The sequence below is a fragment of the Adiantum capillus-veneris genome, chromosome 23, assembly GCF_014529385.1.
Source record: "Adiantum capillus-veneris isolate H3 chromosome 23, ASM1452938v2, whole genome shotgun sequence".
NCBI classification, from domain to species: Eukaryota; Viridiplantae; Streptophyta; class Polypodiopsida; order Polypodiales; family Pteridaceae; genus Adiantum; species Adiantum capillus-veneris.
Genome location: NC_140953.1, coordinates 81013935 through 81028531, shown reverse-complemented (window position 1 = coordinate 81028531; position 14597 = coordinate 81013935). Strand labels below are relative to the sequence as shown.

General features: G+C 42.9%; 1 pseudogene; it reads right to left on the bottom strand.

Annotated features, from left to right (window-relative positions):
* Nucleotides 1-11419: 11419 nt before the first annotated feature.
* On the bottom strand, nt 11420-12232 carry LOC147428060 (CBS domain-containing protein CBSX5-like; annotated as a pseudogene).
* Nucleotides 12233-14597: the final 2365 nt, after the last annotated feature.

Below are 14597 nucleotides of genomic sequence, written 5' to 3'. Positions count from 1 at the left end.
ATAGAAGCCAAAGAAATTGGATATTGCATGTTAAACAGGGTCCTCAGCCAATTGTTAGATGAGTTGCACTTGTAGATCAGCTAGACATTTTACTCACAGTCGCATTCAACAATCAAAATTTGACTCCAAAATAGACATTCCTATTTGTAGTGCTCTAAATCCTTGCATATCAAGGAATTCTATAGTGTCGACCTGGCCAATTTTCATGCAGCACCCTACCATGAGAGTAGTCATGCAACAATAAGCTCAACAAGTGCAAGGTTTTAAAAATCAAAAGCATGATGCATGCGCATGTTCGAATCCATGGTGCAACAGTGCCATGTAAGTAAGAATAAAAGGAATACATCGCTCCAAAATTGCATGAAATGCAAGAGTGAGATAAAAAGAGCAACCTCCACAAGAGAATGCAATTGCTCGTGCCAAAATCGGATATAATATCGATTACGATTGCAAAAGTTCTCCAAATAACAAGCCTTTCTGGATAAGTAGGAGAGGTTATCAAATAAATGAAAATAGCTTCCATTTTTCAGAAACCCTTCACTCGACATGTTGCAAATCTTTGAAAAAATCTTCTTAATAAATGTGCCAAAAAAATTGCAAAATTTGCAGTGTTGTAGCTAATGGACTGCCTTGATGGTCGATACTAGAAGTAGGGACAAACCCAGAGGGCTTCACAACAGTCGAAGAGGAAGCCTTTAGGATTCATGGGGTGTGCATGCACGCTTACTAGTTTAATTGGCCAAGGTTATTCACCCTTGGCTGCCCATTGCGTGTAAAGAAGGTCACATAAACTCCATGGCGAGCAGGGTCGATAATGCCACACACACACAGAGAGAGAGAGAGAGAGAGAGAGAGAGAGAGAGAGAGAGAGAGAGTTCTTGATTTGGTGGTCGATGACACGCCTCCCTTCGTGCTAGAGATGTTGCCCATGTTGCATAGCGTGAGCCCTTCACCTTCCTCCTCTAAACATTTGCATGCTTGCAAAAGGATGCCCCTACTTTTAGCTTTGATACCACTTTGAGATAGGGTGGTCTCGTATGGTCATGTACATTTTGTCCACGTACGAAGACGTACAATATTCATCGAACTAGAAAATTTTATGTCGTACGACATGGTTATGTACGTACAAAAATAAAAACATGCAATCCTTAAGCCTAGATTCTACACTTGAGACAATTAGACAATTGATTATCACATTGGACAAGAAGACAACTTGCAAGTGCCAAGTGCCAAGTGCCGACACTCGAGAGTCAAGAGAATGAGACACAATGGACATGAACCGCGATTCGCATTACATATGTCATAAATCAAAAAGCTAAGTTGAGATTTCATAATCGAGATGATACAAAAAAGTAGGCCTTCTAAGCCTCAATCTTGCAAAAACTTGAAGTAGGGGCAAAAAAGATATGGGAGACACTAAAGTCTAAGAGCTTCCTCCGCTCTCATCATCATCATATTCCTCTTGTGAGATATGCTCATAGATGTCATCTTCATACTCACATGAATTGGATTGCGGTGTGTCATAATCTCCCTCACTAAGGATATTTCCCTCCTCGACATACTCCGGCTCTCTAGGGTTCATAGTGTTGGATCTATGACTAGGCACATCCTCCAAAACGGAGGCTGCCGCAATGAGCCGCTTCTCGAGCCTCGCCGCACATAGGTTGTAGGAGTAGTAGCCTCCATCTCAATCTCAGTATGTGTCTCTTAGGTGTTGTTGATGCTCTACCACATCCATGACCACGGCCACGAGCATGGGAAACTCTTGCACCTCTACCTCTTGTAGCCGCAGGCGTAGGGACTCCACGCATAATGATCGTCTTGCGTGATCATGTGCGAGAAACCCGGCGGTCAATATCCTCTAGCTCCAAGTAGAGCTCACGGAAAATTTGCTCCTCCGTCATATCACGCTCTTTGTTGACACTTTTGAGAGTCTCAATTGACAGCTTTCAATCATCAACATTGACCTATTTGACAAGTTATAGAAAAGAGTCAAGACAAAGCTAGCACATAGCCCCTATGAGTCAAGAAGCAAGTGTGTAGAAAGAGGGTTTACTTGTCTAGCCATAGGCATATCATGCATGGAGCGCAACATTCGGAGATTGGAGCGACAATAGACGAGCTGCTCCAATTGCTTTATTGATAGTTTTTGCAATTTTTTGTGTGGATAAGCGAGTATGCGGACAAATTTTTCTCGCATGCACCGGATGAGCAATCCTATATTATTCTAGCAGGCTACAATGTCACTTTCACAGGACACACAGTTAGTACAGTTGGTCTAGGCTGGTTCACACTAGACGGACTCTATTGGCTAGGTAGTGATGTGGCAGTAGGGATACGGACGGTGGTCTAGTGGACATCGTGGCCAGGTCACCACCACTCAGTTTGGGGATAGATTTAGATGGTTGACATTTATGAGCCATTGGTGGCTCTTTATGGTTGTACATATGAGTAGTAGTTGTTGGGTCATCAGATCATCTTCTAGATATATGGTCCAGCGTCATCGTCTAGTAGTGAGTTTATACACACAGCACGTCTTCACCATCCCATCACATTTTGAGCCTCGACACCCCATTGTACTAGTGAGTCCTGGGCTGGAGGTGAGTGTGCTGCCACGCCAAGAGTCTGTATTAGTTCTTTGAGATAGTCGAGTCATATGTTATGGTCTGCTACTGTTGTGTCTCTGTGAGCTCAGTTGTTGTCTATTGTTCCTTTGTTTCCAGTCTGTTTTGAGTGAGATTGTCACACACATTGCACTGAAGAGCACCCACTGTAGAGAGCACGACACACTATCCGCGCTACGGGTGCTCTCATTTTGGTGATCACGGTGGGACCTCAACTGAAGTCTCACTCTCTGTGAGGTACAAATCTTGAAGCTAGTTGGGTTTATCTAGCTTCACCTACTTTGCCTTGCACTGTGTAGCCTGTCGGTCTGGTCCTCTCTCGCCCTGTTCCATCTGGTCTGGTCCTCTCCTGCCCTGGTCCAACTGGTCTGGTCTCTCTAGCCTGGTCCAATCAGCTCTCATCCAGGTCTAATCCCTCCTCGTCCTTGGTCCAGCCTGGGTCTAGTAGAGTCTAGACCTGTCTTCAACCAGTTTAAGGTTTTCTTGCCCAAAGCTTGGTAAGCTTGGTTGGATTGGTGGTCACTGCATGACACATACAAGGCGGTCACTCGAGCGTCAAAGCGCACTACTGAGTCCTCTGAAGTACTACAATAGAAGACGACCCTTGGTACCTAGTAGAAGTCCATCAACCTCATCACCCATACCTCCACATATGACATCACCCATTCCTCCATCCGGTTCCACATCTTCCAGATCACCTTCCCCAGTAAAGCTCTCCCCTTTTCTATTACAGCAGGCTATTGAGAAACAGGCTCCTAAGCAAGGGCCCATGGAGGCATTGGCTATGGTTTTGGCCAAGGTAAACATCAAGTTCCCTACCTTCAAAGGACCCTCTTCAGAAGATGCTAACGACCATGCAAGGAGGTTTGTATCTCTTTGCAAGGGTCGTGGTCTTAATAGAGAAGACGCTTATTTGGTACTCTTTCCATCTACCTTGGATGGCTTAGCAGACAAATGGTACAGCCAGTTTCCAGAGAACCTCTTTGCAACTTGAGCAGCCTTAAGACAACAGTTATGTGGAGCATTCAGGCCAGATGACTACTAGGAGAAGGTTTTGGATGAGTTGGCCAACATGGTGCTCCAGCCAGAGGATACTTTTGCAGAACTTATGACTAAAACCAAGTCTCTGGTTGCCAAGCTTTCCCAGCAACCGGGTGAATTTATGGTTAAGAAGTGGGTGCTCTTCCCAGGACTTCTCAGCAAAAACTCCGAGAGAGTCTCTGACCTGACGCCATTGTGGAGGATTTTGTCGTGGTTGCTCCTAGGATAGAGGGAGCTAGGAAGCTGTTCACCAACTCTCCTCAGGTAGAGACCCCCTCTGTGTTTTTGGAAAGTCCTTCTAATCCTTTAACTTCTTTACGCAGGGAACTGGAAGCCCTAAAGTTACAGCGAGCTCTTCAAGAGGAGAGGTCCTTCTCTCTTAGACAAGAGAAGCCTCCACATCACGATGCATTGGAACAAATCAAGTGCGAGCTAGAAGAGCTCAAGTCTCAGCAAGAGACTAAGGCTATGGTTTGGTGTAGCTCATGCTGCTCTCCAGGGCACCCTCCACAGGAATGCCCCCTTCGGGTTTACTGCCACTTTTGTGAGAAGTCTGGACATGAGGACAAGGACTACTACTACCTCAAGGGATTGTGACAAATACAACAAAGTCTTGGTCCTACTCTTCAACAAGGGCTAGCACCTACATCCAACATGGTTTCTCCCTGTGGCCATCCACACCATATGCCACCTTTATTGACAGCCCCTCCTATGCAAGGTATGCAAAGTACTTTTCCCTCTTAGAGCTTTTATCAAACCCATGCTCCCTCATCATCTCAAAGCTTCTATGCTTCCACCTCCAACTCCATGCACCAAGAGCAAGGACCACCTTGCCCTTCGACTCGCGCATTGAATCGGCCCATTTTGTGCTATAGATGCGGGGATTATGGTCATTATCAAAGCAAATGCCCTGACGCCATTGTGGAGGATTTTGTCGTGGTTGCTCCTAGGATAGAGGGAGCTAGGAAGCTGTTCACCAACTCTCCTCAGGTAGAGACCCCCTCAGTGTTTTTGGAAAGTCCTTCTAATCCTTTAACTTCTTTACGCAGGGAACTGGAAGCCCTAAAGTTACAGCGAGCTCTTCAAGAGGAGAGGTCCTTCTCTCTTAGACAAGAGAAGCCTCCACATCACGATGCATTGGAACAAATCAAGTGCGAGCTAGAAGAGCTCAAGTCTCAGCAAGAGACTAAGGCTATGGTTTGGTGTAGCTCATGCTGCTCTCCAGGGCACCCTCCACAGGAATGCCCCCTTCGGGTTTACTGCCACTTTTGTGAGAAGTCTGGACATGAGGACAAGGACTACTACTACCTCAAGGGATTGTGACAAATACAACAAAGTCTTGGTCCTACTCTTCAACAAGGGCTAGCACCTGCATCCAACATGGTTTCTCCCTGTGGCCATCCACACCATATGCCACCTTTATTGACAGCCCCTCCTATGCAAGGTATGCAAAGTACTTTTCCCTCTTAGAGCTTTTATCAAACCCATGCTCCCTCATCATCTCAAAGCTTCTATGCTTCCACCTCCAACTCCATGCACCAAGAGCAAGGACCACCTTGCCCTTCGACTCGCGCATTGAATCGGCCCATTTTGTGCTATAGATGCGGGGATTATGGTCATTATCAAAGCAAATGCCCTCTGCCCAAAGGGTCCCCTCCCTACCGTCATTGCCCTAAAATGAAGGATCACTATAGTAAAGATTGCCCTAAACTTCGTGCATCCACAGTTGCGAACCCAAGTCAAAGCCAAAATGATTTTACCTTTCCCAAGCTCAATTTGATAACAGTTAGCGCCACTCCTCAGCCACCCCCTACTACCCATGTGGTTACCACTCAAGAGAAGTTCCAGTTGGTAGAGGAGCCAGCGAGCATCCTCACCCGGGCCCAGAGATCCACTCTCGGTCTTAGTATTCCAGCACGTTTGACTCCCCCACACATTCTTACATTAGTGGATACCCTACCTTCAGCTGTTAACAAGCCATCCCCCAGTGCCATGAAAGAATCCAAATCTTTGCTCTCCGATATTGATGAAGCTCTCTTGGAAGCAGTTTTCGATCTACAAGAGATCAAGGTACCCGAGAAACCACTGGTAGAACAGGAAAATCTTACAGCAGAGATAGTCTTGAAGAACACCTTCCAACAAGTGTCCCTCTATGACATGCTGCGACTAGACGCGATTTTTGGAAGTGACACCCTTGTTGTTATTCAGTCACTCTACCCCGGAGTAAGTCCTAGTGGCGGACACCTCCCAGTGCGACCATCAGAGTCCTATATGGTATCCAATCCCATTGCTCCACTCACTGATTATAAAATCCCTTCTGACAGTGTCCGTTTTGGGTCGGCAGTTCTCAGGAGTGATAGTGGATGGTGGATCTGGCATCAACCTAATGCCCGAGTTCACTATGTTAGCTCTAGGTCTACAGCCTACTCGCCCTGCTCCCTTCACAGTTACATTGGCCGACCAACGGACAGTCTACCCAGTGGGCATAGTGGACAATGTGCCTCTGCAGGTACAAGACTTTTACTTTTAACTTGGATTTTGTTGTGGTTTGTCTTCCCCATGTTGAGGGCGGATTTCCCTTGCTCATTGGAAGACCATGGCTACGACACACTAAAGCACTTCATGATTGGGGAAACGATGCAATGTGGATACATACTTCTGGCTCCCTGATGCAACCCATTCTCTTAGAAGGAGGTATGGATCCCATGGTGAAGCAAGTTTCTTTGTCAATGGAAACCAACCCTGAACAAGAACAGCCTACCACACCTGAAGGGTCAAACGAAGATCTGCTGGAGTGGTTGGAAGCTACCAAATCTATGCCCTGTTATGGAGTCTCTATTCACTCCTTTCCTAGAGGTACACTCTCTTCCAATGTTTCCATAGTAACTAAACCTAATGATCCACCTGAGACAGCTCAAAGATTGAAGGTCATAGAAGCTGCTCCTGATACACCCTTGGTGAAAGTCTTTGAATTTGATGACCTATGAAGAATCATAGAAAACGGAAGGAATCTCCTCTACAAAAGTTCACTCCCCCTCAAACATCAGCCCCATTGGTGTTTGCTTCTCCAACCAGAACAAAGCTATCATTTGTGTCTAGCGACCGCCCTTCACAGTGCCTGTCCTGCTTGATAATTTCCCTACACATTATAGTTGTCTACTCCCTCCTCGCCCCTATCTACCCCTATCCCCTCAACCCTACCCTACCCTCCCCCTCCCCAACTCGTCCCCCTTCCCCTCCCAAACTCGCCCCTTCCCCTCCCCAATTCGTCCCCCCCCCCCCCCCCCCCCCCAACTCGTCCCCACCCTCTCGCCCCATCCCTCCCAACTCGTCCCCCCTCTCTCCCAACTCGCCCCTCCCTCACCCCCAACTCGTCCCTCTCTCTCCCAACTCGTTGCTCCCCCTCCCCAATTCGTCCCCCTATCCTCTCCCAAATTCGTCCCCTCCCCCTCCCAAATTCGTCCCCCATCCTACCCAGCTCGTCCCCTCCCCCTCCCAAATTCGTTCCGCCCCCCCCCCCCCCCCCCCCCCCCCCCCCCCCACCCAACTCGTCCCCACCCCCTCACACCCTCTCGCCCCACCCCTCCCAACTCGTCCCCCCTCTCCCCCAACTAGCATGCAAAATATATGCACCGGGGTGTCCCATAGTCAAAACTAGTTGGCTCCCAATGGAGACACCAAAAATGATTGTACCCAAGTAGTCCAAAAAGCACAACAACCCTTGTAACTAGGTAAAATGTGCTTCACTTTCTACTAAACATCACTGCAAACATTATTTTCAAGGTGATTTTGACATGTTTGAAAACTAATTCTTTCCTTGCTCTGTTTTCTATTTAATTTGCTTATTTGAAAAGAGTTCAAATAACATTTATGAGTCCGACATATTTATAACTTATTTGGCAACACCACAGAGATACCAAAAATTGAATTTTGCGTTGAAAATCACTTTAATTTTGAGTACCAAGCAGTGCTTAGTCTAGATATGCAATAATGCATGTGCTTCCAAAAATATACAATTTGAAATGAAACAAGTCACTTTTCTTTCTTTGTTTTTAGTGAAATACGCACAAAAAAATTGGACTGAACATGGCCTTGTTCATACTCAAACATATCCAAAAATCTTATGCTCATTCATTCTTTCTCTCTCTATTTCATTTATGTGTTTTTAAAGTTTGCATTGTAGTAAGAAGTTCAATTGTCTTGGTTTCTAATTCTTGCTCTCACACACATAAGCATATTGCCCATCACACACATAAAGAGGAAATTAAAGAATGATTGTGCTATTAAATTGAACTTATATTCCCTCTCTTGCTCCCAAATGCATACATTAAAGCAATGCAAGTCAACTCTCTCTCTCTCTCTCTCTCTCTCTCTCTCTCTCTCTCTCTCTCTCTCTCTCATGAAACGCAATCGTTCTCATTTTCAAGATCATTTACACACAAGTGCAGGATGTCAAAAATTAAACACACATACACATACTTTTGAAATTTGTGCTCTAACCTGATGCAATTGGTTCTCTCTTTCTCTTTTTCTTGAATTTGAGCCTTGGCAATTTCATCCTTTCTCTCTGTTCTATCTTCAAGACATCAATACAGGTTCTTTCTCTCCCTCTTCAATCACAAACACATCTTGGAAATTCTGTCTCTCTCTCTCTCTCTCTCTCTCTCTCTCTCTCTCTCTCTCTCTCTCTCTCTAATACTCACACACCCATGCAGTCAATACAGACACATTGTCAAGAAGCGCACACACACACACACTCAATGCTCTCAATCTTATCTCCTATGCAATGTTAATGGCTCCTCAACCAATTTGTTGGTTGTAAAATACAAAAAAAAGGCAATGTAAGCATACATCATCAAAACTTCATGAAATCAATTTTAAATGCGCTTGCAATGATGATATTGAAATCTCAAGTGAAAAACTCTTCGACTCTTTCTGGTGAAACAATTCATGTGCAACACCACGTGAGCCCTAGAAAGATCTTGCTTTGATCTTTTCCGAGGTGGCGATGAAGAGCAAGAAATTGCATACGCACCAGTAGATTTAGCACTTGGGAGAGGCCAATGTTTTGTAATCCTTCGAAGCTCTATATGACCGTAAGAGTGAGGAGCTAATGTCTTTGCAATTTTCTTGACATCTACACTTAAGTAAAATAAAGCATTGAAATCAAGATTTTGCATGAGTCAAAGTAGAGATATTTGATGTTTGCAATCTTCTCTACCTACACATGCAAACCTCACCATCTGTATTAGATTAACAACAATACAATCTGTCTTCATAGCAACAATCCAACAAAGTAAACAACCCTCTTTGTAACAACAAAATTCTAACAAGGAAATGTTGGAATTATACATAATTGAAGCATCCCTATGGACGGAGTCTATGATCCACCTTTGTAAGACCTTATAATTTGATGTGTTAATTTTAATACAAATGGCGGCACCTCATCAACAACTTAAGAAGTCATGCAACATGCTCACAATTTGATTGACAATGTTTTGTTGTAGATGTGGAGAATTCAATTGTCTATTTCAATGTTTAAATGCAATTTTGCATTGTTAATGTAGTTGTTCATGAGTCTTTTACAGACCTTAAGGCTGAGCTGTGAGCTTCATCAATGTCGCAAAGTCACCTTGTGAAAATCACAATGGGATACAAAGTAAGAGATTTGTAGTCAAAACACACGAAAGAATATTTAATGACTATAAGGTTATTCTACTAAGAGTTTTTGTTTCAACACAAAAATCAATACCATTTTCAAACCATATTAGCTATTGTTTGAGTCCTGCAGTATTTAGCTTTGTTCTTTGAAACATCACCCAAGACAATTGCAAGAAAAAATGAACCACCTCTAGGATCCTCCATCATCCTACTACATCGATCACTTCCTATCCCCATGGAGCACATCGGAAACTCAAATGAATTGAGACTTGCATCAATGTATCCAACACTGTTTAATAAGTACGACACATTACTCGGGTGAAATTTAGGAACTAAGCCTTGGGTGCTGTAGCATTTCTTACTCCTTTATCTACATCAATCTTAACATTTTCAGAAAACATCAACCATCGCATTTACAAAGACATTATTGCTTACCAAATTGCTAAAAAATACGAAAAACGTAAAAAAGGAACAAGCATGAGCATAAGTTCAGACAAATCAATAATAATATGCAAATTCACTAACACAAGCATATTGCTACATATCATTGAAATTTGTTTGAAGACCTATATCACATCCTTAAAAGGATCATCGATTACTATAAGTTCCATGTGAATAAAACAATGTATTTCAATTTGTGCAAAAAGTATTGGGATACGTCTAAATCAGACATGTCATATAGATCCATAGTAGCAAACAAACACCATAGCACACATGTTATATGAAATCAAGAGTGCATATTGACATTCGTGAGCATGAAAATCAATTGTTGTCTTTATAGTCGAAATGAAGCAAACCATTTTACTTACACAAATATGCAATGCAAGGGTTCTCCTCCACAATTTTGTTTGTGCAATACTAAGAACAAGTGCAGTAAGAACACGAGATGAGGTTCACAATTTCAAGGTCCATGGCATCAGATGAACACATAAAGGTGAACATTCTTGTAAGCCTTTGAGGAGGGACGCAACACAATCAAGACCATCCCACCAATTTTCCATTGTTGTGTTTGAGTACTACTCTTATGCTGGACATAGGCTTAAGGTTGCATATTCCAAGGTTCTTTCTAATGAACAAGAGCCACATTCATTTCATATGCATATCAAATGTGTGCGCCCACAAGGCTTCTACTTCAATCCATGGAGCCTACCAAGAGTATCAAGAAAAAGGGATGAAGAGATTGAATGAGCACATCATATACAATTCAAATTCTCGGTCCATGATTGTATGTTTCCATACTCAAGCATTAAGACCTTCTTAAAAAGTCACAGTTACCAACACAAGGGGTCCTCAAAATGCTAAAGATCTTATGTGAGCAAAGTATTGATGACTAATCACAACTTTTTGAGGCTCTTAATGCCAAAAAAAAAGGAGAGAGAGAGAGAGAGAGAGAGAGAGAGAGGAGAATGGGGATGGCCTTGAAGACAAAAGTCATGTGTGGCACTTTGTAACTCAAAATCTTGGGGGCCTTTACACATTGGTATACATAGTTGCACCCCCCCGCCAATTGCAACAACACACACACACACACACACACACACACACACACACACACACACACACAGAGAGAGAGAGAGAGAGAGAGAGAGAGAGAGAGAGAGAGAGAGAGAGAGAGATGGGGATGGCCTTGAAGACAAAAGTCATGTGTGGCACTTTGTAACTCAAAATCTTGGGGGCCTTTACACATTGGTATACATAGTTGCACCCCCCGCCAATTGCAACAAGAGAGAGAGAGAGAGAGAGAGAGATCCATAACAAATTCAATTCATACCAGCAAAATAATTGAAAATTTAGAAGAGATGAATGACTTGCAATGAGAGTTTGTCCTATCAAAGCATTAAATCCTAAGAAAAATAGTATTCTAGAATATAGAACTTCTATTGTAGTCTATGAGTACAAGCATTGTATGGTCTACAATGACTCATGAGTACATTTCTTGATAATTTTAAAGCACAAAGAACCATGCATCATACCAATACGACATAAATCCATGGCTCCACAAACTGATTTCATTTGATGCATGCATGTGGCAATTCATATCACAAGTTTCTATGCCACCTAAACTTTAAAAAAAACAATGCAAAATAAAAAACTCAAATGTTCACATGATTCAACATAGCTATCAAAATATCCAAAATAGTTACAATCCCCAAAAGAATGGCATCTTCTATTGTAACCCACACATAGTGCTTCTGATCCACAAGGGGTTGCAATAACACTGCCACAAGTGAGTTCCTTGGATTGTAAAATATTGGCCCACTTCAACTCTTCAAGAAAAACCCCATTCTACTACTTGTCCACAGATTTGTAGAGAGACATTTTCAAGAAATATCATGAGGCCCGATTGGGCTATCTACACCGTACTCCTCCCCGTCTAAGGAGGAAGACTCTTCCCATGATTCAACATCTTGTAGCTCATAGCAATTACTTCTCTCAATTTTGACAACTGCGTGTTCACAAATTGATTGTTTTGTGCCTCCCAAGCTTCTCGCATAGCCTTGTAAGCATTAAGTCTAGCACAACTTCTGTTGGATGTTTGCACTCTTGTGCATATGTAAGAAAAACTCCAACATATAATGTTTCCGGAGCAAGTGCGACGGTTTCATTGCATGCCTGTAAGGTAGTGTGTGATATGTTCCCCACCAAATTAGATGCACCTGACATGTCCTCAACACCTTCGAAAATAGTTTTACCACAACTATTGTGACACGTGCAACCTTTATAAATTCCAATGCAGAGGTAGCATCCTGATTAAATTTTACCATGATGACGTTGGCTTTGATAATCTGCAATTCCTTGATGCTCATCATGGGCAAGGGTGCAAAGTCACCAATAGATGCTAGTAAGAATCGTAACACATCTTCATGGGTTGACCAGCAATATGTTTGCCCTCCATGGCTTCTTCGAGATGGATTCTGAAAACTCTTTGCATTGAGCATGTTGCTTTGGAGCATGAACATCAGAGCTCTTGTGCCTTACCATCTCCACTGAGGTGGACACTTGAACATGTCAAAAACTTACCCTTGTACCACCATCATGCAATTGCAACTTCTTTTCAGCAGCATACACCTGAAGCACCTCTTCCCACTATTCATTACAGGGCATGTCGAAAAAACGCTCCAAGAGCATGGGAAAGGCCCTCAAGTTAAAGACGACGCTCTCTAGAGCCTCATTTTCATATTCTAGCACCTGAATTATGGATGATACACAACTAGAGGAGTGTGTGCATCTAGTAGAAATTTAGCTGGGCTACAAGGATAAATTAGACAAAGAATTCTCTAGCTGATTTATTGAAGATATCAATTGAGTTGCACTGAGAGAGAATGGAGAGACAAGTCTAAGGTTTTGAGGACCAACTCCCCTCTTGAAAATTGATCTTATCCTTTGACTTGGCATAGTCTCAGTAAAATAGTAGGAAATCACTCTTAGTAATTTAACATTGTATCGATATGAAATTCTATCGGAATCATTGATAGGGCAAGACAGATGCATGTAAACCAATTGAGGTTTTTTTTAAAAAACAATTCACATTACCAAACCATATTGAAGATCACAATCAGATTATGGTTCCAAAAAAACACAAACATGGTCAAAATCTCCATGGCAAAGTCGAATTCTAATAACTAGTGAAATTTTGTTGAGCTAAAAGGAATTATTAGACAAATGTTCCTCCTACCAAGTCCTTGAAGCTATCAGTTGACTTACACAATCAAATAATGTAGAGATAAGCCTGAGGATGTTTGTGGGTTCCAAACCCCTCAAAAAACGATCCGATCCATAGAGAACTGGCATGCTGTTGATAAACTAGCAGGGGATCATGTCCACTACTACTACTACTACTACTACTAATTCAATATATGAATATGAATATGCTAAACCCCTTAAAAGATGATCTGATCCTCAAAAACCTGGCATACTCTCGATACACCAGCATGCATCACTTTCTAATATTGCTACTTCTATTAATAGCATTGATAGAGGATGCATGCCACGATACATCTTAATGTGTTCGGTATTTGGGTACACAAAATCTAGGAAAACTTGCTACAAATTTTTTTAGTCAAGATTCAAAGATTAATAGTATCGTACAAAAGGTACGAGACAAGGTGGGCTACATAGGGTAATGATGTGTACACTTTGAACATTAAATTGAATAAAGAGACTCATTAAACCGATATGTGTGGTGAACTCAAAATAGCCAATATGCAATAATAGACTTGTAAGTGATGGATGTAGCGTGGATAGTGTGTCGTGCTCTCTACAGTGGGCGCCACAGTGGGCGCTCCTCAGTGCAATGTGTGTGTCATCTCACTCAAAACAAAATGAAAACAAAGGAAACAATAGATAACAGCTGATCAACACAGAGACACAATAACAGACCACAACATATGGACTCGACTATCTCAAAGAACTAATACAAACTCTGGCGTGACAGTACGCTTAGCTCCAGCCCAAAACTCACGGGTACAATGGGGTGTCTAGGCTCAGATATGCAGGGATGGTGCAGACGTGTTGTGTATAGACTCGCTACTTTAGATGACGACGCTATACCATATATAAAGAAGATGATAATCATGACCCAACAGCTACTACTCACATGTACCACCATAAAGCGCCACCAATGGCTCATAAACATCATCCATCTAAGTCTAACTCCAAACTGATTGGTGGTGGTGACTTGGCTATGATGTCCACTAGACCATCGTCTGTATCCCTGCCATGTGTCACTACCCAGCCCAGAGAGTTCGTCCAGTGTGAACCATACCAGACCAATTGTACTAGCTATGTGTCATGTGAAAGTGACATTATAGCCTGCTACAGGTTGCCCGCCACAAGAACGCTCACCATCTCGATGAGAGAAACAACTAAACTGCTAAAAGATCGTAAAACTGCAAATTAAACCACTACTGCACTGCACTGTCATGGTGAAAAATAAATGCTATGCAGTCACTCAAGAGAGTGATTAGTCACCACACCACCTGAAGCATCAGTCTCTGGAGGTGGAGCCATCAAATCAATAGTGGAACTATGTTGTATGTGGGCTCTCCTATCCGTAAACTGGGCCGCCTGGGAAGGGGCCAATAACCTACTACTAGGTAGAGGATAGCACATGTTTTATAGTGTACTGAGAGGACGTTGAGTAACACAAACATGGCGGTGTGCTCCAACAATACCATCGCAGCATGAACTTTCTATGTCTGAGGCAATGGCGAGGATTGAAACCCCAGATGATACTGTTGATTGTAGTACTCAACTAGAGGCTCTGTGTAG